Below are 21,844 nucleotides of genomic sequence, written 5' to 3'. Positions count from 1 at the left end.
TATCTGCTGCAATTTCCTCATAGGTTTTTAATATGTATATGAACACATATCAAAGTGTCAAGCGAACTTTTTTAATCAGGTTAATTTAAGTAAACTTAATGTATTTTGAAAAGTAACCCTTATTTGAAGATGTCTGGCAAAAGAAAGGTGTGGAGATAAACCCAGAGGCAGATGAAAGGTATCATTTCCCCTCCCTCAGTGACAAAGGATTCACTTTTTCCATCTAGATGAAGGTGATCTCAACTACTACTCAGTATGCTTGGACTTGATCTTAAGAGTCTCTTCCAACCTCATGATTCCATGATTCTGTGATTGTAAAGTGGAACAGTTAATTTTGGAGGGTTGAAAGGGATGGAAGTGTGGATACAGATATCTGGATCAAGAATCACGTACAGATTTCTACATGTTCTTGGCAAGTATTTCTAGTAGCTCACAGAAATCAGAACGCACACTGCTGTGGTGAGACTCCACCTGCAGAGCTGCCCCAGCCTGGGCCCAGCACAGCAAGGAGCTGGAGCTGCTGCAGAGAGCCCAGAGGAGGCTTCAGGATGAGCAGAGGGATGGAGCAGCTCTGCTGGGAGGAAAGGCTGCCACGGCTGGGATGGTTCAGCCTGGAGAGGAGAAGTTTTGGGCTGAGCTCAGGGTGGCCTTGCAGGGCCTGAAGGAGCTGCAGGAAAGATGGAGAGAGACAATTGCCAAGGGCTGGAGGGACAGGACACAGGGAATGGCTCCCAGTGCCAGAGGGCAGGGAGAGATGGGATATTGGGCAGGAATTGTTCCCTGGCAGGGTGGGCAGGCCCTGGCACAGGGTGCCCAGAGCAGCTGGGGCTGCCCCTGGATCCCTGGCAGTGCCCAAGGCCAGCTTGGACATTGGGGCTGGAGCAGCCTGGGATGGTGGGAGGTGTCCCTGGGCATGGCAGGGTGTGAAGTGGGACTGGATGAATTTTAAGATCCCTTCCAACCCAACCCATACTAGGAAGATTCACATATAAATTAATAACTCTGGGAGAGGGTAAGGAGTTCACAATCATAGAGACATTTTCAAGTGGAAGAGACAAGTCCCAGGAGAACCCTGACTGGAGGATTACGTTTGTGTTTCTTACACAGAGACTGAGTACATAACTGAATTTAATATTTTGCCCCCACTGAATACCCAGTAGGGTCAGGATTTGCTCAGTTATGGGATATATGTGTCTTCATTATAACAACTTCTGAAGCTGTGTTGAATTAAGTACTTAATAATGGCATATGCAACACATCCCAAGCCTGTGAGGATTCATTTCAAGCAGCCCCATGCTGGCCTCCAGATGGGCAGAATTCCCACCTGTGGCTGAGGCAATGATGCCTACCTGTTGCTATCCTCTGCATGGGCAGAGCTGGTAGTCTCCCAGTAAAGTCCATTTTGTTATTTCAATTAGATTTTATTTCTTTCCACAGAAGTCCTGTTTCTTATGCTACTGAATTGTTCTACCTGCTATAAGGCCATCAATCTGTGCAGCACTGGAGCCCAGGTGTACAGAATAATTTACCACTCAGGATTTCATTTGAAATCCAGCTTCCTAACAGGTGCAAGACTACAATTATTCAAAGTAGATTGCATCAGAGATCTCTCCCATTTTACAAATCAGCTGTAAATGTAATCTCTAGCTTTTTTATTTCATTTTACAAGTTAGTGGATAAAATTGACAGCTTAAAGACTGTGTAAAGCCTATACATATTTTTATTTCAGAATAATTACTAATGAATTCTGTACTGTGCGTAGCAACACAAAAAGTGAGAGAAATTAAGATATTATTAGTGCCATGACTATTATTGCACAAGCTTTAGTAAGACTGATACTGGAGGGCATGTTCAGCCTTTTTATGGTGGGAAGTAGTCCAAGCAACATTTATGAGAAGGGATCTAAGTTTCAGTAATTTGTAGCACTCAAACTCTTTATTTTTTTATATAAATCTGCTCTGTGTAATTCAAGAGGGTTCACAGTGTCCTTTTGGAAACAATGCTTCCAGTTTAAGTCAGTCAGAGCCAGCAGTCGGAAGAAATATATGATAACAGGAAAGGTTCCTCATCTCATGGGAAGTCAGACTCTGGAGATGGAATATTCAGCACATATTTCTCTCTGAGATTCCTGGTTAAACAATTACATAAGCAATGTCATTATTGTTATTAGAAATTTAATATGAATTCTCCAAATTAAAAACTATTTCTTTTCCAAGATATTTCCCAGTCAGAAGGATTAAAGGTTCCTCTGTCACTAGGAAGTTTTAAAGGGATAACCTTGTTCAGCTCAGGCATACGAGTCATATATTTGATTTTCAGCACCTTGGTCTTTCAAAAGTAGGTAAAGTTCTTTAGGAATTTTAAGCATCAAGTTGAAACTTGTATTCAAAGAAGAAGCAATATGTAATCTCTTTTTGAGGAGACATGAGATATTTGGGGTTGCATTCATTAGTGCAGTGGCTAAAAAGACAGGCATGGCAATGCCATGGGATCTTCTTCGTGACCTGATTTCATACCTACTTTCATAGAATCAAATAATTTTGTTTGGAAAATATCCTTAAGGTCATCAAGATCAACCATTTCCCCAGCACTGCCAAGGCCAGCACTAACCCATTTCTCCCATCCACAGGAATTTTCAATCCCTGCAGGGATGAAGACTCCACCCCTGCCCTGGGCAGCTGTGTCAGGGCTTCCTCCCAGTGATTTTTTCCCCCCCTAATAGAGAATCTAAACCTCCTGTGGCACAAATTTTTATATTGAAAGAACTTGGGATGTCTTCAGACACTTGTCTGTGTCTACTCAAAGTCAATGCAAGTAAGTATGGTGATGTTCCTGATAACACCAGACATCTTCATTAAAAACTTGCTGCAACTGAGTCATGAATTTTAAAAGAATTAAGAATTCTAGAAAAGTTAAAGATCTTAGCTAGAGAAAGACTTTGCTGGAATTAGAGTTAGTGATTAGGTTAGAAGCAGGATTTGAGATAATGAATCTCAGATTTAGGTAATGAATTACTTGTCATTGTATGTTTGTTTAGCTGTGCTTATAATGAGAAAAAGAAACTGATAAATAGGCTTAGAAAGAACACAGAGCTTACATCTCGAAAACCATTTAAAAGTCACGAAGGGAGAAAATTTGAGTTCTACCAAGTGTAATTTGTAACGTGAACCACTGTAAAGGTAGGAAGGTCAGAGTGAGGAAGTGTGATTTTCCTTCATCTTTTGACAACCACTCCTCATTAAAAATGACCGCCCCCTCAATTTAGGGAACCAACCACGCAGGTGTAACAATCTTTTAAACTTATTACCATGTATTTTAATATGAGGTGAGGAATGGGAGGTGTTAGCACTATGAATATGTATTAGTATTTTGGATATTCAATTAGCATTTTGGATATTCAATTAGCATTTTGGATATTCAAGACTTTTGTAAATAAACAGACACTGGAATCTTTTGTCAACTTGCAGTGCGTATTAAGGGGACTACCCCCGCACTAATCCGGTGCTGAATAAATATACATTCTCTAACTTTAAACCATTAGACGGTCTTTTGTCCATCAAGAGATTGATATTGGTACTAGATCAATATCAATATTTTGGAAAATTGCAACGAGCTATGAATAAATTTGCTTGGAGGCCAGGATTTCACCCCTAACTGAAAGATGAATTTCTGTTCACTCTTGTATCCAGCTCAAATGTTCTGTCATCAGAAATGGCCACATTCTCAGCTTTTCAGCCAAAAGGAGGAATCAGTTATGCAATCTCCTGTTTTCCTGTACTCTTCAGTACTATATATTATAAACTTTGTTCATTAGTAGCAATGAACATTTCTAGCCCTTTCATATCAATGTTTAAAATCATATATATGAAGAAAAACTTAAAAGAATTATGAAATCAGTAACATATGGGTAATAAACTGTATGAATAGAACTCGTTGGGGCTGGCAATGAACTGGCTTTGGGCATTGACCTAAGGCCGTGGAAAAATCAGTAGTTTGGGTAAGAAGAAAGTGACGATGGAAAAAGTTATGTTAATGTTACCATTCCTTAAAAGGTTACATTTCTGGTTCCCTGTTCTAATTGGTTAATCCTGGCTTACATATATGGTCATGATTGGAATTCCCATTTCTGATTGGAACCCGTACCCTACATAAGTTCTCGTTCACCTCATTTCTTTGTCTTTGAGGTTCCACCCCATACAGTGCACACCTTCTGTCTTGTTGTTTTATTTGTTATACATGACCCTTGTCATTCCTATCCCTATTTTATTTTGCCATGCAGTCCCTAGCTAGATCAGTCTCGGTGTTGCAGAACCTAACACAACAAGTGGCACCCAAACAGGGACCCTAATATTTAGGGTATTTCTGGGATCGGTTCAACTGGGGAGTGCTGACCAGTAGGCCATCCCTTTCTGAGGAAGACTTCAGATTTATGACAGGCCTGTCAATGATTCGGAGGTTTTGGGTGACAAGTGAAGTTGACCTGGGGATACCTGTGGCAGAGGCAAGTGAGCGGAAAGGAGGGACATCCACCCATCATTCTACTCTAACTGGGAGGGCATATCCCATCCCAATCCAAGTCCTTCAGATCAGCTCAGGAATGTCCCAAATGCAGAGGGTCGTATATGGATGGTTAAAGTTAATTTTGGCAGCTCATGGGAAGGAAATAGGGAAGCATGGACTAAAAAACATTCTAAAATGGGTCTTCAGTAACAACCCCAATGTATCAATGACCAACATTTATATGGGAGACTTTTGTGACCTGGTGTGGGTAAAGTTACATGATTTAATAACTAAGAAGACTTCTGCAGTGCCCTGCATGCTCCCCACCTTCCGCACAATACTAGAAGCCCTAAAACTTGACCCAGCTCCACTACCATTTCCCTACCTGTGACTGCTCCTCGCCCCTCTGAGATACGGGAGGGAATCCATCTTCCTGTGTGGATGAGTTATGATGACTCTGTTAGCATTCAGGAACACATAATCACGGAATGATTATATGAAGGTGTTTTATTAAGAGCTCTGGGTGTCAGGGGTACACAGACCCAAATCTGACCCCACTTGGTTTTGAGCTGAACATGTTTTATACTCTATCGTTATATAACTTACATATTAATTATTAAACTTACATTGTTCTATTGTATGCATTGATTTTACCCAAGCATGGGTTTCTCATGATCCCACTCAAACCCCTAACATAGCTTCTCATGGTTCTTTAAACAATAATTAAATCTAATTGCATCTAACAATTATATCATTTATCATATACTGACTACACAGGTGCAGTTTCACATGATTTTAGCAAGCACGAGGCCTAACATTTCCCAGGGCCTACTTTTCCCAGGGCTTGCCAAGCCTAACTTTCTTTCTAACTCCCCAAATTTTCTATGATTTTAAAATCTTTTGCTATCAACTCTGCCATTCCGTGTCCTCCTTCTTCTCACCCCTCGGACTGCCCTGGGGTGGGATACAGGGCAGATTGCCACCACACACAGACAAGGCCTTGGTTCTACTGGTTATTCCGTTACCTTGTGTCTCCCTCCACCTGCTCCAGCTGAGGACCAAGATGACAATGGCACCACCATCTTGGATCCTTCCTGCTCCATCCTTCCTTTGCCCATGCTTTCTCCTGAACCTCCCTCTTTCTCTGCCAGACATCCTGCAATACCATCCACTAACCACCATCTTGCCACATCCTCCACTTGGGCTGCCATTTTACATCAAGGCTCCTACCTCAGCTCCACTCCTTTCATCTCAGGCTCCACTCCCTCCTCTCTGGACCACACCCCTCCTGCTACAGGCCACACCCCTTTCAGGGGAAACAGAACCACTTCCACCATGGTTCTGGATGCACCGCCTTCCAACAATGGAGGCACCCATGTGGCCCTTATCAAGGCTATTGCCGGAGCTCAAGCACCACCTCCCTAATAACAATAAAAAGATTGTGCCTGTGTCTGGTTATTCTTCTCCGTCCTCCTCCTCCTGAGAAGATCTGAGCCATTCCAGATCCAGTGACTCCATCAATCCCTGGGAGAAGACCCAGAAAACAGCATTAAAAGAGGGGCACTGGGAGATGGTTTCCAAATTTACTGTCGCTCCGGTACAGTACAGAAGGGGAGGTGCAAATCTGAGACAGGAGTCACTAACATACGGGGAAGCAAAGGAACTGTGCAAAGCTGCTAAGGACTATGGCAGGGATTCTCCTTTTTTTAAAACTTAGTACAGGCTACCTTCACCACACATGTGGTGTGGAAATCCCTCATGATTTAAAGCATATAATGACTGTGCTGCTGCCCCAATGGAATACACAGTCTGGGAAGGGGGGTGGAAGAGACTTTTAAACCACCTGCTCCAAGATTATGCTGGTGACCTAGCAAGGGCAGCATTAACAATTGAATGCCTTGCAGGTGAAGGGGCACATAGCCAGAGGACCAGGTCACACACTTCTTAGACCTGTGCTGGACAGTATCAAAAATGTGGCTAGAAAGGCGCTCAGTTTCCTGATGGCAGTACACCAATTTTAGATTTTGTGGATATCAGACAAGAGACTAGTGAGCCCTACATGAAATTCATTGACCAACTTAAACATGCCCTCAAGAAACAGGACACTTAAGAAAGGGCAAAGGACAAATGTTTTTAAGAAAACTAGCAGTGTCAAGTGCAAATCCAGAATGAAAAAAGTATTGCGTTCTCTCCCACCCAATCCTGAGCCAACTTTTACTCAGATGATGGAGGCTTTGGGTGCGGCAAACAGGGACTTTTCAAGAAAGACTGCCCCCAGTGAGGAGCAAAGCCTGTTCCTAGGACCTGTGGGTGCAGAAAAGACCACCAACAAACCAGGAGAGTCCTACACAGGAGAGTTGAAGTAGGCGCTGTCAGGAAACTCACAGCAGAGCGCAGGATGGCCCCATGTGAGGACATAAATGTTCCAGCCGACCATGTCCACCATCACAGAAGGATGAGTGGCCCAGAACTGCAACATCTCTTCACAGGGCTTCCAACAACCCTACCTTCAGGGGAGCTGGCAAGTTCCAGGTCAGTGATGTTAACCAATTACTCAGCACACACCATCTCTACAGGACAGCTAGGGCCCAAAGATCAGCCCTGGGAGCTACTAATTCTGGCAAATTGCAGGTCCAATACTGAAAGATTTTTTGTCCTCCTCTATGTTGTCAGTTACATCGCAGCAGAAGATCATGGTATTGGCCACGTGTCCTGATCCCTCTTGTTTTATCCCTCAAGAAATGATAATTGCCCAGGCAATTTTGCTCTCTGAGTATGATGCCATGGAGTCCCTGGTGATGTGGACTGAAATAATTAGTAAAAATCTGCCTAAATTAACATGCACACTTGAACTGAACACCAAAAGGATCACTCTTACAGGACTCGTAGACACAGGCAGGGACATGACAGTCATCTCACAGACCAAGTGGCCTTCCAACTAGATGCTAACACCTGCTCCAGGAACACTATCAGGGATCAGAGGCAACAGTGACAGGCTGAGCAGCGTTCAGTTCATCAAACTTAAGGGACCCAAAGGCTGTATCACCACCAACAGACCCTTTGTGATAAGAGCTCCCATAATGTTATGGGGAAGAGACATTCTATCACAGTGGGGGATGAGGCTAGAGACAGTTTTTTTTTACTGGGGCCATTGAACAGCACGACACCCTTAAATTAGCCTGAAGAATTGATACACCTGTGTGGGCAGGTCAGTGGCCTCTCTCTGAAGAAAAGCTTGTCGCACTCGGATCTCTAGTCCAAGAACAATTCCAAAAAGGACACATAACACCCACTACTAGCCCATGGCACACACCTGTCTTTGCAGTCCAAAAGTGTAACAGTGACAGGTGGCATCTTTTATAAGACTTACAAAAGATCAATGACATCATAGGGGACATAGGCACATTGCAACCTGGCTTACTGTCACCTGTGATGATTCCCAAAGAATGGAAATTGACTGTTATTGATTTAAAGGATTGCTTCTTTGTTCTCCATCCCAACGACACTCCGCGATATGTGTTCTCCATTCCCAGTATCAACCAGCAAGCTCCACTTCAGTGATATCACTGGACCGTGTTGCCACACGGCATGAAAAATTCTCCAACCATCTGTCAGTGGTTCGTAGACAAAGTGTTAACGCCTGTCTGCAAAGAACATCAATAGGCCATAATTTACCACTACATGGACAACATCCTCATCACTGTGGAAACCAACTCAGCCCTAGATGTCACACTGCAGGCCACCGTCACAGCTGTCCAACAAATGGGGCTTACCACTGCCAAGCAGAAAATACAACAAACATCGCCCTGGAAGTACTTGGGATTTAATATCCTGTCCCAGACCATACAGCCACAACTAGTACAAGTAGATGATAATCTGGAGATGTTGCATGACCTACAAAAGTTGTTAGGAACTATCAACTGGATCAGACCTCTGCTCAACATCAGCAATGATGATCTATCTCCAGTATTTGAATTATTAAGAGGAGATTCTGTGCTGGATTCACCAAGACCATTGACTAGTGAAGCAAGGAATGTGCTGGGTAATGTGTTCAAGCCATCCAAGAATGCCAGGTGCACAGAGCGGATCCAGCCTTGCCATTTTCATTAGCCATTTTGGGAACTGGACCTCAACTTTATGCATTAATTTTTCAGTAAGACCCTAAAATATTAGATCCCTTGTTAATTTTAATATGGGTCTTTTACTGCACCAACCAGAAAAAACTGTTACCGCTAAACCAGAAATGATGGCTCAACTCGTTTTAAGGGCAAGGTCACATCTAATTTCCCATGCCAGAAAGAACTTCTTTACTATATTTTTGTCAATAACCACAACATATTTAGATTGGTTACCACATCAGGATGTTTACAACTTGCACTCAAAAATTTTACTGGACAAATTTCAATTCATTTTCCCAAACATGAATTATTATGTTCTTCTTTTAATTTAATTCCCAGACCCCTTGTAACACACCCCTTGATGGATTAACTATTTTCACAGATGGTTCAGGACAATCCTGCAAATCAGTAATAGTTTGGCAAGACCCTAACATTCATGAATAGAATTCAAACATTGAAACAGTGGAGGATTCTCCTCAAATAATTGAGATAGCAGCTGTTTTTGGAGTTTTTTCTAAGTTTACTTGTCGTTTTAATTAGTAACTGATTCTGCTTACGTTGCAAGTATTGTGGAAAGAGCTGAGAATTCATTTTTAAAAGCAATTACTAATGATCAGTTATATACCTTACTTAAAACTTTAATTTTTATTCTTTCCCAGAGACATCACCCTTATTTCTTTATGCACATATATTCTCATACTTCTCTTCCAGAATTCCTAGCAGAGGTTAATAGGCAAACTGACACCCTTGCTATGACTGCACAGCCCACACTACCAAATATCTTTGAACAAGCATGCCTGAGTCACTCCCTCTTCCATCAAAATTCCCTTGCACTAATTCATATGTTCAACATCACTCCTGATCAGGCCAGAGTAATCGTTACAATGTGCTCCAATTGCCAGAAGTATTTGTTACCTTCTATTGGGGCTGGAGTGAACCCTAGAGGACTTAATAGCTTATAAATCTGGCAGAGCAACGTAACCCATTATGCCTCTCTTGGCAGGTTCAAGTATCTTCACATCTCTATATTACTCAGGACCAATTTTTGCCTCCACACACGTTGGAGAAGTGGCCGAAGATACTATTAAACATTTCTTACAAACCTCTGCAACCTTGGGCATCCCTCAGGAAATACAAACAGACAATGGTCCAGCCTACACCTCACTAAAAGTGCGCCAGTTCTTTAGCCTGTGAGGAATCACTCACACCACTGGCATTCCTCACGTCCCTACAAGACAATCAATTGTAGAAAGTGTCCATGGGTCTTTCAAAAGAATTTTGGAACAACAAAAAGGGGAGTAAAGACCCAATGTAGAAAGAGGAAATAGAATAGGAACTAGATACCCAGTGTAGAAATTTATCCAATATACAAAGGCTCACTAAGGCTGCATACGTATTTAATTTTTTAAACAATTTAGATTCATTTATGGAGCCTAATACCCCAATCATTAGACATTTCTCAAATATAATACAGACTTTCATTCTTGATTAAAGATCCAGAGACAAGCCAAATTTTGGGACCATTCCTGCTAATTACCTGAGGAAGAGGATATGCTAATGTCTCTATGGGTAAAGGACCTCGGTGGATATTGGCCAAGAACATCAAGCTGTATCTACAGCTGCTGCAAGACCATCAGCAAGAGGAATTCTCAAGAGAAGAGGTGCCTGGGGAGAGACCTGCGAACAGCAAATCTTAATCATTTGCCTGTTGATATATTTTATATATTAGTAAAGGCCTGTCTGCACAAACCAGTCTTTAAAATAAGTCGTGATATTAAAGGCTAAAGTCCTTGAAACTTTCCTGCAGAAGAGAGAGTAAAGCAAAACAATATCCTTGTGTACAGGAGAAAAAATGTAAACCTATGTGCATTAGCCAATAGTAACTTGCTTAGCCCACGGACCCTGTAAAACCCTATATAAGTGTGCTAAAGATAGAAATAAATGGCATTCATGTTTACTTCTGTGAAGAGTGGTGAATAAGCTGGCGGTCTCTCAATATATGCCTACTGTTCCAAAGTTTTCTCTTACAGATCTATGGACCACTCCACCAGATACAACTTTTAAAGGACTCCTACTCCTCAACTTCAGCATGGTCGAGATCTTGCTCCCCGCCCACAGCTGGATAGTCCCACAGCCACAACAAAATGTCTGTGTAACGCTAGCTATTATCACACAGCAGGAAACCCTATGCCGCTCAACAGCCACCCCTGACAATCCCTTCTCCACATGCCTGGTGGGATTACCAAGAGATGTGTGGCCAATAACTGAGGATGCCATCAGTACTATGTGAGGAAATAGTCCCAATGATAAATGGATCTACAACCCTATAGATGCCTGGGACTACTGGACCTTTTGACTTCCACATGCACCACTCAAACCCCAAGAATTAGAGATCCTTGGTTCCATTAAAATGGATTTTTGTGTTAAGTTCTATTACAATAAAAAATCCCAGTTAAAGAAAAAAGATGGTAGGAAACCTCAGCTTAAGGAGGATGAAATAACCAGGTGGGATGTTTTCCCCCATCACCCCATCTAAAGGAACAAGACCTCTTGGTGCAATTATACCTTGTCTAAGAATGCTCACTTAAGTGATCATCCCCATCAACTCCTGCCAGGCATATTTCTCATCTGTGAAGTTTGGGCATGGCCAGCAATACCATCACACATGAAGGGTGGACCATGTAGCCTGGGGAGGCTTACTTTGCTAATACCCAATATTACAACGATTCATAACAAAAAAGTACAACAATTGGCATGCAAAAAATGATTTCTTCATCAATTTTAATTAGATTGCAAAGATGAGATTGCCTTTTGGAACAAGGGAAAAAGAACAGCAGCATCCATACTGGCCCCTTAGGTTGCTGCAGCAAAAGCATGAACACAATTGGATAGTTTAGGGTGTTGGCTAAGGAAGCAAACCAATGCTACATCTATAGCTCTGAGCGAGCTGTTGACAGATGTCGACAGCATAAGACATACGACACTGCAAAACAGAGCTGCAATAGTTTTCCTGCTGCTAGCCCAAGGACATGGCTGCAAGGACTTTGAAGGATTGTTGTATGGGCTTATCAGACCATAGTGAGTCCATACATACAAACATCCAGCTGCTGAGGGAAGGAGTCAGGAGGCTGCAAGTAGAAGACAACAAAGACTGGTTTAAAGGACTATTCAAAAATGGAATTTATCAAGTTGGGTTTTATCTTTAGTTAAAATGAGTTTGTTAGTTCTTGTTGTTGTTCTATTGTTCTCACTGTTTGTTGAGAGTTTTCGAGAGATCTTTACAAGAAATTTTAGTTGTTCAACAGAAAGGAGGAGATGTGAGATAGAACTGTTGGAGCTGACAAAGAACTGGCCTTGGGCATTGACCTAAGGCTGTGGGAAAAATTAGTACAGTTAGGGTGAGAAGAAAGTTATGATGGGAAAAGTTTTGTTAATGTTACCATTCCTTATAAGGTTACATTTCTGGTTCCCTGTTCTAATTGGTTAACCCCAGTTAACATATATGGCCATGTTTTGAGTTCCCACTTCTGACTGGACCCTGTACTCTATAAAGTTCTAATTCACCCTATTTCTTTGTCTTTGAAGTTCCTCCCCATAGAGTATACGCTTTCTGTCCTGTTGTTTCCTTCATTATTAAAGTTCTTTGTTTTTTGTAGACCCTCATCGTTCCTGCCCCTATTTCCCGCAACCCCTGGCTGGACCAGTCTCGGTGTCATGGAGCTGAATGCAACAATAAACCCTGAGAAGAAAGGGTGTCTCTTGCTCAGTTTTTCTCTAGGAAGACAAAATCAGCCAAGGCATGGACTAAAACAGCTTAAAGGATAAATAATATTGACTTTCTGGTTTTTTGTCCTTCTAAACAATGAAAACACAGAAAGTGTTACAAGTAAGCTAAAGGAAATTAATTTATAACTATGTGGGAAAAGAATTATCAGAGATAATCCATGGTAAAGGAAAAGGGAAAAAATATTTCCTTTAAACTAGAAATGAATATAGTCATGTAAATACAGATCAATACTTAGGTTTTGGGAGAAATCAGTTTGCCTATAGATGCTTCTATAAACAATTCTGAATATTGATTTTCTAAATCAAGCCATTTAGAGGTGGAATTTAATAGTGATTTTTTTACATATTATTGAAAATTTGAATACATACACATACCATGATTTGTTTTTTATAGTCTCCTATTGAGAGAATAGAGGGTTATTTTCCTATCTAAATGTTGATTGAAAAATTACAATTTTTTTCTAAATACACCACAAAGGACAGAAAATGTTAAACAAATGTAGAACAAATTAAATAATTAACTTAAGCCAAACTTTCTTATGGTTTAAAATCTACTCCTGATGTTTTCATATTCCTTCTGTCAAGATAGTCAAGTCACACTGCATCCAGTTGAAGAAGCTTAGCATAAGAAAGAGAAGCTTCAGGTGTAAAAAACTGTTATCATGATAAGCAAGGCTGGGATGGAGCCAAACTATACTTGGTGATTTTGTCCACTGACAGGACAGCAGGCACATGGACACAAACAGAAAGTAAGGAAATTCCACTTAAATGAAGAAAAAACATTTTACTGTAGGCATGGTCAAACCTTGGAAGAGGTTTCCCAGAAAAGCTGTGGAATCTCCATCTTTAAATGTCCTAAAGATTCATTCAGATGCTAAAGATGCACTGTTCTGGAATTTTTTACTTCAACTGCATTTTCACTTCCAGTGAAACAGAAGCATTCTTCACCTACCCAAAATATATATAAGTTATCACAGAGAGATTTGGGCAGGAAAGGATTTTAAAGATCATTTAATTCCACCCCCTGCCATGGGCAGGGTCACCTTCCATTGTCCCAAGCTGCTCCAAGTCCCCTCCAATCCCCTCCAACCTGGCCTTGGGCACTGCCAGGGATCCAGGGGCAGCCCCAGCTGCTCTGGGCACCCTGTGCCAGGGCCTGCCCACCCTGCCAGGGAACAATTCCTGCCCAATATCCCATCTCTCCCTGCCCTCTGGCACTGGGAGCCATTCCCTGTGTCCTGTCCCTCCAGCCCTTGGCAATTGTGTCTCTCCAACTTTCCTGCAGCTCCTTCAGGCCCTGCAAGGCCACCCTGAGCTCAGCCCAAAGCTTCTCCACTCCAGGCTGAACCATCCCAGCTGTGGCAGCCTTTCCTCCCAGCAGAGCTGCTCCATCCCTCTGCTCATCCTGAAGCCTCCTCTGGGCTCTCTCCAGCAGCTCCAGCTCCTTGCTGTGCTGGGGCAGATCTGCAGGTGGGGGATATTTATAAATAGAAATAAACCCATAAACAGAAAGTTGAATCATGATGAAGGATTTGGAACACTTTTTTCTTCTCTGATAAAACATGGTCTTTAATGGGGAAGGCCCATTTTGGCTTTACAACATTCTGGGTTTTTTTCCTCAAGCAGTAAGATTTCCAAAGTCAGCAGCTGAAGTTTCTGATGTCAAGCAGACAAAGTTGTAGCTGCATTCAAAAATGTGGGCACACAGTTGGAATTCAAATTGATTATATAAAGAGAATGTTCTTTAAATGTCTGGTATTTATTTTCTTGTTCTGTCCTTTCACTTGTATGAAATATTGCTGGGACTTTATGTTCCTTGAAAATATAAATACATAGCAAGTATCTTCAGAAAAAAAGTCCTTAAAATATATGCAAATGTAAGTATGTACCCTTGCAGCTACCATGTGGATTGTAAAGAGCTTTCAGCAGGGGTAGGAATCAGTTCTACTTTCTTGTCTGGCTTGGATAAATTAGATACCTACATGGATTCTTTGGATAAAAACCCTGAAACTCATTCTGTGCCACAGCCTTGGGCTCTCCACAACAGGGACTTTTATTAAAATTGCATGTAACATAGGCCTGACATTACCACTCTTATTTCATGAAATCCCCCATTTCCAGCTCATCTAGCTATTGCAAGGGCTCTTTGCTTTCTCTTTTTCATTTCCAGATAAGATTACACCTGAAAACTTCTTTAAAGGTCTCCAGATTCTTACTCTAGTGCCCAGAAATATTTTTTTTTCTTTCTGGTACTATAGGCTCTATTCTTTGATTTGTTAAAGACCTCTGTACTTGAAAGAAATGATCAAACACATAAATTTGACAAATAAATGGCTGCCATTGCATTTCTTCCTGTTTATGTTCAATGTCTTCACTGTTCCTTTCAGTGTTCAGAACAGTAGAGCTAAAATAAGCTAGCAAATGAATATTAATAGAACACCTGACATGTTTCTGGTCCTGCATTGCATATCCCACTTATTTTAGATTTTAATAGAACTGAACAAAACAGGATATAAAATAGATGGAGAGGGTTAGACTGTCAGCAGACTCAAGCATGAGGCAGACAGCAAAATTCCTGGACTATAAGAGGCAGGATAGTGCAATCCCAACCAAATCTTCCCTCTCTTAAAGAGCCAAAGAGAGAATTTAGATGTACTTCATAGAATCCCAGAGTGGGTTGGGCTGGAAGGGACCTTGAAGCCCATGCAGTGCCACCTCCTGCCATTGGCAGGTACACCTCCCACTGTCCCAGGCTGCTCCAGCCCCAATGTCCAAGCTGGCCTTGGGCACTGCCAGGGATCCAGGGGCAGCCCCAGCTGCTCTGGGCACCCTGTGCCAGGGCCTGCCCACCCTGCCAGGGAGGAAATATTTCCTGATGTTTGCCATGAGGTAGTAAATGCTCTGGTGCATGGAGAACATCTCATAAACAACAAAAGCTCCAAACCAAAATCAGCAACCTGTTTAGTTTGGATATGAAGCTGGGGACACAAACATCAGGGAATATTTCTCAACAGGAACAGAATGGTGGCACTAATGTGCATCTCTTCACAGTTCATTTCATCAGCAGTTTTCCAAGCAGTCCAAAGAATACAAAATATCAGAATCACAATTTTATTACTAGTGAGGCTGAGTCAGAGAGAAGCAATGATTTTCATCGAAGACTTGAGAAATCTGGGGTATAAATGGAAACAAAACTCAGCTCCTAAGGGCCCTGGCTCACTGCTTCCCTCCTCAAAGGTAAGGCTATTCTTTAAAACCAGCATGCCCTAAAGAGCACAAGGGGTGAATTTACCAGAATAAAACAACAGCCTGGCTTTACCCATGCATATTGTAGCCCACTGTAATATTTCAGCCAAAATATTAGAGAAATAAAATAAATAAAATAAACAAAGGAAAAATACAGTTGGTATTGAATGTCAATACTTAGGCCATTCTATTGAGGTCAGGAGAATTGTTACTATTTCTGACTTGAATTTCCTACATTTATTCTACAACTTTCTTTGTCCCAGCCCTGGAGATGTCCAAGGAAGGCCTGGACATGGCATTCAGTGCTCTTGGCTGGATGACAAGGTGGGGATCAGTCACAGTCTGGACTCGATGGTTTTGGAGTTCTTTGCCAACCTTAATGATTCTGTAATTTTTAGATTATTCTCCTTTTGGTAAATTATATTATTTCAAATGTATAGTCAATACTGAATGCCTTGATGTTGGAGTCTGATACAGAGTGTGTGCCCTTGTTTCTAATACTTAGTTCTAGGACTCAAAGAAACACTGTATTTCATATAATACGAAATTCATGAGCATGTTTTCATGGTGATACATGAAAACAAATGTTAAAGTTAGATGGAAAAATAAGTGTGTAGATTAGAAAGTTTCTTAAATCACTGGGTGAAAAAGTAGTTTAGAGAACAGGAGACAAAATGGAGGATTTAGGGTGTTGTCTCTTGTCCTTCTTTCTTTTTCATGTTCTTCTCCTAGAGGTTTTTGGGTAGTAGTAAGTGATTGGATAGAAAATACCATAGTGCAGCACACAGGTGTTGGGTCATTGGGTCACTAAGAAAAATAATTTAGTTGGCATCTGTTAATTGGGTAAATGGACATATAAAAGACTTTGAACAGGATCTTTGTTAGCCATTTTACCCCTTCTCTATCATAGTGCACATAGCTCCTTGTACCTTGTAATGCTGATAATGTAATACTGAGACCGAACAAGAGAAAATAGCCTCCCTCTCGTCAATCTTCAGTTCAAAGGGAAAAAGAACCCAAATCCAAAAGTCCCTAACGAGACACCTTGATATGAAGGTTTCACCCAGAATTCGATGTCTCTCACATCCAGATTCCTGGTGTTTCAAGCACACCACTGAATAAATGCAAAAGGAGAGACAGCTAATCCATAGGGGTGTGCTCATGCAAGGTTTGCTCAGTGCTTACTGACCTCAGGCACTCAGGTGCTTCAGTGTCCTTAGGTGTTGATATTTCTGTCAGCAATGTGTGCAAAGACCTTGCCAAACTTCTGAGGTGAACCTGCTCAGTACCAGAGATATGTAAAGGAAGCCTCAAACCACTTGAATCACACCTGATTTTAGATCTCATTTTATAATCCAAATCAGAAGTGAAGTTCTGGAATCCTCTGCTGAACACCAGCTTCATGTGAAACTTTTTACCTCTGCCATAAAGTAGAGGGAAAGTTTAATTTTGAAATTAATTCTACAATGTTGTTAAAGCTAGAATGTAAAGGTATGCATTGTACAAACTTAGCAATATTGTTAAACTATTTCTACAGGAAGCTTGCCTTGATAGAATTTTAGAACATGGGATAACTCAATCTGAAGGAAACCACTTGCAAATCTTACATGTCACTACATTCTAAATTAATTATAAGCTTTCACAGAAAATTACCTGAGTAGTTTTATCAATGATTATTCCCCAAGAAAATAAATATTTAAAATATTTGAACACAAGTAAAACACCAAAAGTCATATTCAGGTATTATTATTTCCTATTCAAAAAAGATGTATCAAAATCATTACAGTTACCAATGGACTTATATTATATTACATTGCATTACATTAATTATGTTATGTTATGTTATGTTATGTTATGTTATATTATATTATATTATCCTTAAATAATATAACTACATATTTTTAGGCTGTTAGAACTTTCCCATAAGAGGTGACATGAAAGTTTCAACTCTTTAGTTTACATAAAACAGAATCAAATGCTGTTGTAAGCATATTTAAAACAAGTTATTCAGAATATAGCTGATACTCTTATGTAATCTGCTTTATCTTAGACTTGTATCTCTATTATTTTTCTAATCATGCATAATACATAAAGGCCTTGTGTCCTTTAAACCACTCCGATTTCAAAGATTCAGGTCGAAATGGAGTAGTTTTACATGTTATAAAGTATTTTTAAGTTTTACAAGGTTCAAGTTTTGCAGCATATCAGAGTGGCATTATTCTACCAGTGAATATAAGCAGACTTATAAAGACTCACACACATCTATTGATGGACCCATACTTCAGTCTCAGACTGCCTGCACAGGGGTTATAATGGAATATTCTCTATAGAAAAACTGTTTATTATGGAACAGCAAAAATATTTGGGGTTACACACCGTGGTGTTGTCTGTTCTATTTATCAGCTTCAATGTGACAATTTTTATGCTTAGAATTGAGGTGCAATTTTTATGCACCCCAAATCTACAAAATCTTACAATTAGCTGGCTTTGCAACCAGTGTCTGTATTAGTTATGCAAACTGAACTGAGATTTCAGTGGAACTCTGGCAGGCTCCAAAGATTTAAATAAGGAAGAGAAAATCTCTGAATTGTTTTTATAAAGTAACACAGTTCACAGTCAAATCTGAAGTTCCAAGCTGGAAGGGTCTCAGTGATTTCATCTGAACAGGTCATCAGGACTGAAAATTCTTCATTTCTACCTGTACCTCCTCAGGTAATGCAATATTGATGAACTTAGTCCCAAGAGGCATGGATGGTGTAAGTGATAAGGTAAAAAGAGCCCAGTTAGTAACACCTGACTCTAGAGTCAGAGCTGCTCACAGAACCAATCAGCAGATCAATGGACAGCTCAGTCTCAAATTCCCTCATCTTTTTAGCTACCAGTGGCTTCTCCCTCTTGCTTTCAGTTTATATTATTAGTATTAGTATTAGTATTAGTATTAGTATTAGTATTAGTATTAGTATTGAATTAACACCTCTCAGCTAAGTGTGAAGCAGGAAAAGCAAACCCACATGATGCTATCTAAAAATCCCAAATGACGGGCACTCCCAGGTGGGCTTGGAACTGTTCCTCCAGGATGTTTGGAGAAGAAAGGGAGAGGCCGGGGTGGCATAGCAGGAGGGCAGCACTGGCTTTGCAAGTCATGTACAGCTGTGAAATGAGGTGATCCTGCACACACAGAGTTCAGGAAAGGATGTGAATGAGCTGGGAAAAAAACCCAAAAAGCTGGCAAGCAGCAAGGTAGTTTGGGAATGCTCAGTTCAAGCTGAGAGGCCAGAGGCAAAGCAATCACGTATTAACTATTTATTGCAGACTGAGGGAAATTTCCAGGTGAATTGGGCTGCAGACATCTGTCCTGTTCTGGCTACAAACATGCTGTTGAGGACAATATTGTCCCCAGCTCCTTGTTATCCCTGCTGGAATTTACTGCCTTCACATTACTGGCAGCCAAACTCCTCATTATTCCCTCCCTTGACACATGGTTTTAATCAACCCACTCTGATAAAACTGATAAGAATCGGCAGGTGCCCACAAAGCAGCCCAGGCAGCCTATTTGGAACCCCAGATATCATGAAAACAGGAGATTTACACTTACAATAGTCCTGAGATTATTAGATATTGGTTTGCTTACCCTGAAGATATTAAATCTCTAACAAACAAAAATATATTTTAAGTAGATACTCAAAATATTTAACAAGTTATTACTGATTTCAAAACAGCCACATTCCAATTATCCTTATTTTAAAAGGCAAAAAAGATCCTTAAATACTGGGAGATAAGAAAATTATTGGGGTTTTTTTTCCCTGAGGATGGTGAAAGGAAAACAAAATAGTTTTGTTAGCAGTAGGGTGGATTTTAATTATTTCTTGCACAGTACTGCATGATTGGCCTTATATTCCTTTAATTTTATTATAGTTTTTTGAGAATTGAAACTTGCAACTTAAAAATAGTCTATTTTTTTCATAATTTTGAATTCTTAGACTCTGCCTTTGTTTTTATATTTATTTACATAGCTACATGTTGCACTGAAAAATATTACATAAAATACTGATATAAATTGGAAGAATTTGCTGATTTTTTTCTTAAATTCCTTGTAAGTCTGGGAAACTCCTTGATGTAAATTCTACTATTGCTTTCTCCTGCCCATAACTTGCTTTGGGCATCACAAATGATAAATGTTGCATTCTTTATGAGTTTAGTGTACAAAAATATACTGTAGGTCTGGCACTCTTAACTTCAGCTTATTTTCTTCAATTTTTTGTTGTTGTTTCCCATTTTTACATTTTTTGTAGCATGTCTACTCCATATAAGGTAAAAACATTGAGAATCCTGAAGAAATAATTCCTCTTGGTAACTGTAATTTCCACTAAATGGAAGACTATTTTATTGATTACTTTGCAATAAATTTAATCAGAATCCTTCACTCTTGTCATGGAGTTACTTTACCTTTAAGGGATTTGGAGTTGCTGGGAACTGCTTGGAGTCTTTTCTCCTGACCAATTATCGGTCATTGCTGGGAATTGACAGCAGTTTAGGCCACTGAAAAGTGGGATCAACTTGTGAACCCTACCTTAAAGTGTAAAAGCAGAGCTCTCTGGGTTCTCTTTGTTTCCTGGCTGTGAAGGGTGGCAGAGCTCCACGCCTCCCGTCCCTGCCCAGGCCATGCGGCCGGGCGGGGATGGGGCCGGGCCTGCCCCGTCTCCCGGCCGGGAGATGGGGGGGCCTGGGGAAGGTTTTCCTCAGGCCCGGGCCGGGCCAGGCTGATCTCTGGCTCGGCTGCAGGTTTTGCTGTAACTAAATTCACTAGAAACTGCCCAGTGAAGAAAGAGAGAGGCCCTGGACGTGCAGCAAGCAGAGACAGTGACCACACTCTCCATAGCAGCTATGAAGAGCTTGCCATCGCAGACGGCTCCAGCTCCTGTTCGACAGAGATCACCGAACCATCTACAAAAGCCTGGGCAAGATGTTAACTCTTTCATTACCCAGATGAGACTTGCGGATTAATCTTTTTATCCAGAGAGAGAAAAAGAGAGTGATCAACATGAAAAGAGACTTTATAAACTACCAGTGACAGGAAAGAAAAGAAGCTTCAGAAGAGGTAGAAAAGTAAGAAGATGCTTTAATTAAGCTGAAATATCTTTCTGTTAAAACTATAGAGATGGACAATGAAGTCCTGAAAAGAATTCCTTTAATTCATGATACAGTATCTAGAGAGGAATAAAGTGTTCAAAGTGTAAATTTGAGTAAAAAGTAGAGTAATTATGGTATAGTGAAGTGCTGAAAGATTTGAAGCCTTGAGAGGCAATGAGAAAACTGTTTTCTGGTGAAGCTCACAGAAACAGATGAAGAAGACTTTTTTGCCTTTGAATAACTTATCCTTAAAAATGCTATCTCTAGACTCATGGCCCATACACACTTCAGACTGATGTGAAAATGGGAGGAGTGAACTCTAATAATAGCAGCTCTGAGCAGCTAACATTAGGGCAATAGAAAACTATAATAAAAATAGTTTTCTTGTGAGAAACTCCATAAATTAACAGGAAGAAACTTCTGTTTCTCTACAAAGACTGGTGAAAAGACTAGCAAGAATTGGGACTGTTTTAACCATCAAAGTTCCAAAGTTTTTGTCTCTGTTGTTATGTGAACAAGGGAATAGTGGGTAGATAGGGCATGAAAAGGTTTTTCTGGAAGTTTATTCTGGTGTTCTTATTGTTGTAGTTTGTCAATAAACTTTCTTTTTTTTTTTCCCTTTTAAGTTGTATGCCTGTTTTGCTCTTGTTCTAATCCGTATCTCACAGCAAGAAATAAGTAATTTTCTTAGTTATTGGTATAAAACCACGACACCTCTATAATTTCTTTGGCTGCAGGAGTTGCTTTGTTTTATTTAGAACTACCATCTCAAGAGCCCTTTCCATGGAATTTCAGTGGTTTACTTTTACAAACAGCTTGGTTCTAATACATATAAAATCACACCAATCTGATGACTGAAGATAAGAAAATTACTAGAAAATCTTCATTGAGGTTCAGAAATTGCCTGGCAAGGACGAGTGAGCTGCCAGGGTTTTCAGATGATAGGGGCACAATAAACAATATTAAAAAAATGAACAATATAAAAAAAAATATTTTGAAAGGATCATGGGGAAAGGATGAACAAATAGAATTACATCAGCAATGGAAGACAAAATTAAACACAG

The 21,844-nt window shown here is 40.5% G+C and overlaps 1 long non-coding RNA gene across 1 annotated transcript; it reads right to left on the bottom strand.

Moving 5' to 3' along the window:
- Window positions 1–1,934: 1,934 nt before the first annotated feature.
- On the bottom strand, window positions 1,935–21,298 carry LOC147650776 (uncharacterized). Its single transcript, XR_015275325.1, has 2 exons — window positions 4,886–21,298; window positions 1,935–2,128 (listed from the first exon to the last, which is right to left on the bottom strand). It is a non-coding gene; the product is annotated as an uncharacterized LOC147650776 (long non-coding RNA).
- Between the last annotated feature and the right edge of the window lie 546 nt (window positions 21,299–21,844).

This window comes from Cyanistes caeruleus, chromosome 12 (genome assembly GCF_971803275.1).
Source record: "Cyanistes caeruleus chromosome 12, bCyaCae1.hap1.1, whole genome shotgun sequence".
In the NCBI taxonomy this organism is placed as follows: domain Eukaryota; kingdom Metazoa; phylum Chordata; class Aves; order Passeriformes; family Paridae; genus Cyanistes; species Cyanistes caeruleus.
Note: the sequence above shows the minus strand (reverse complement) of the source record. Positions and strands in the feature narration are given on the sequence as shown.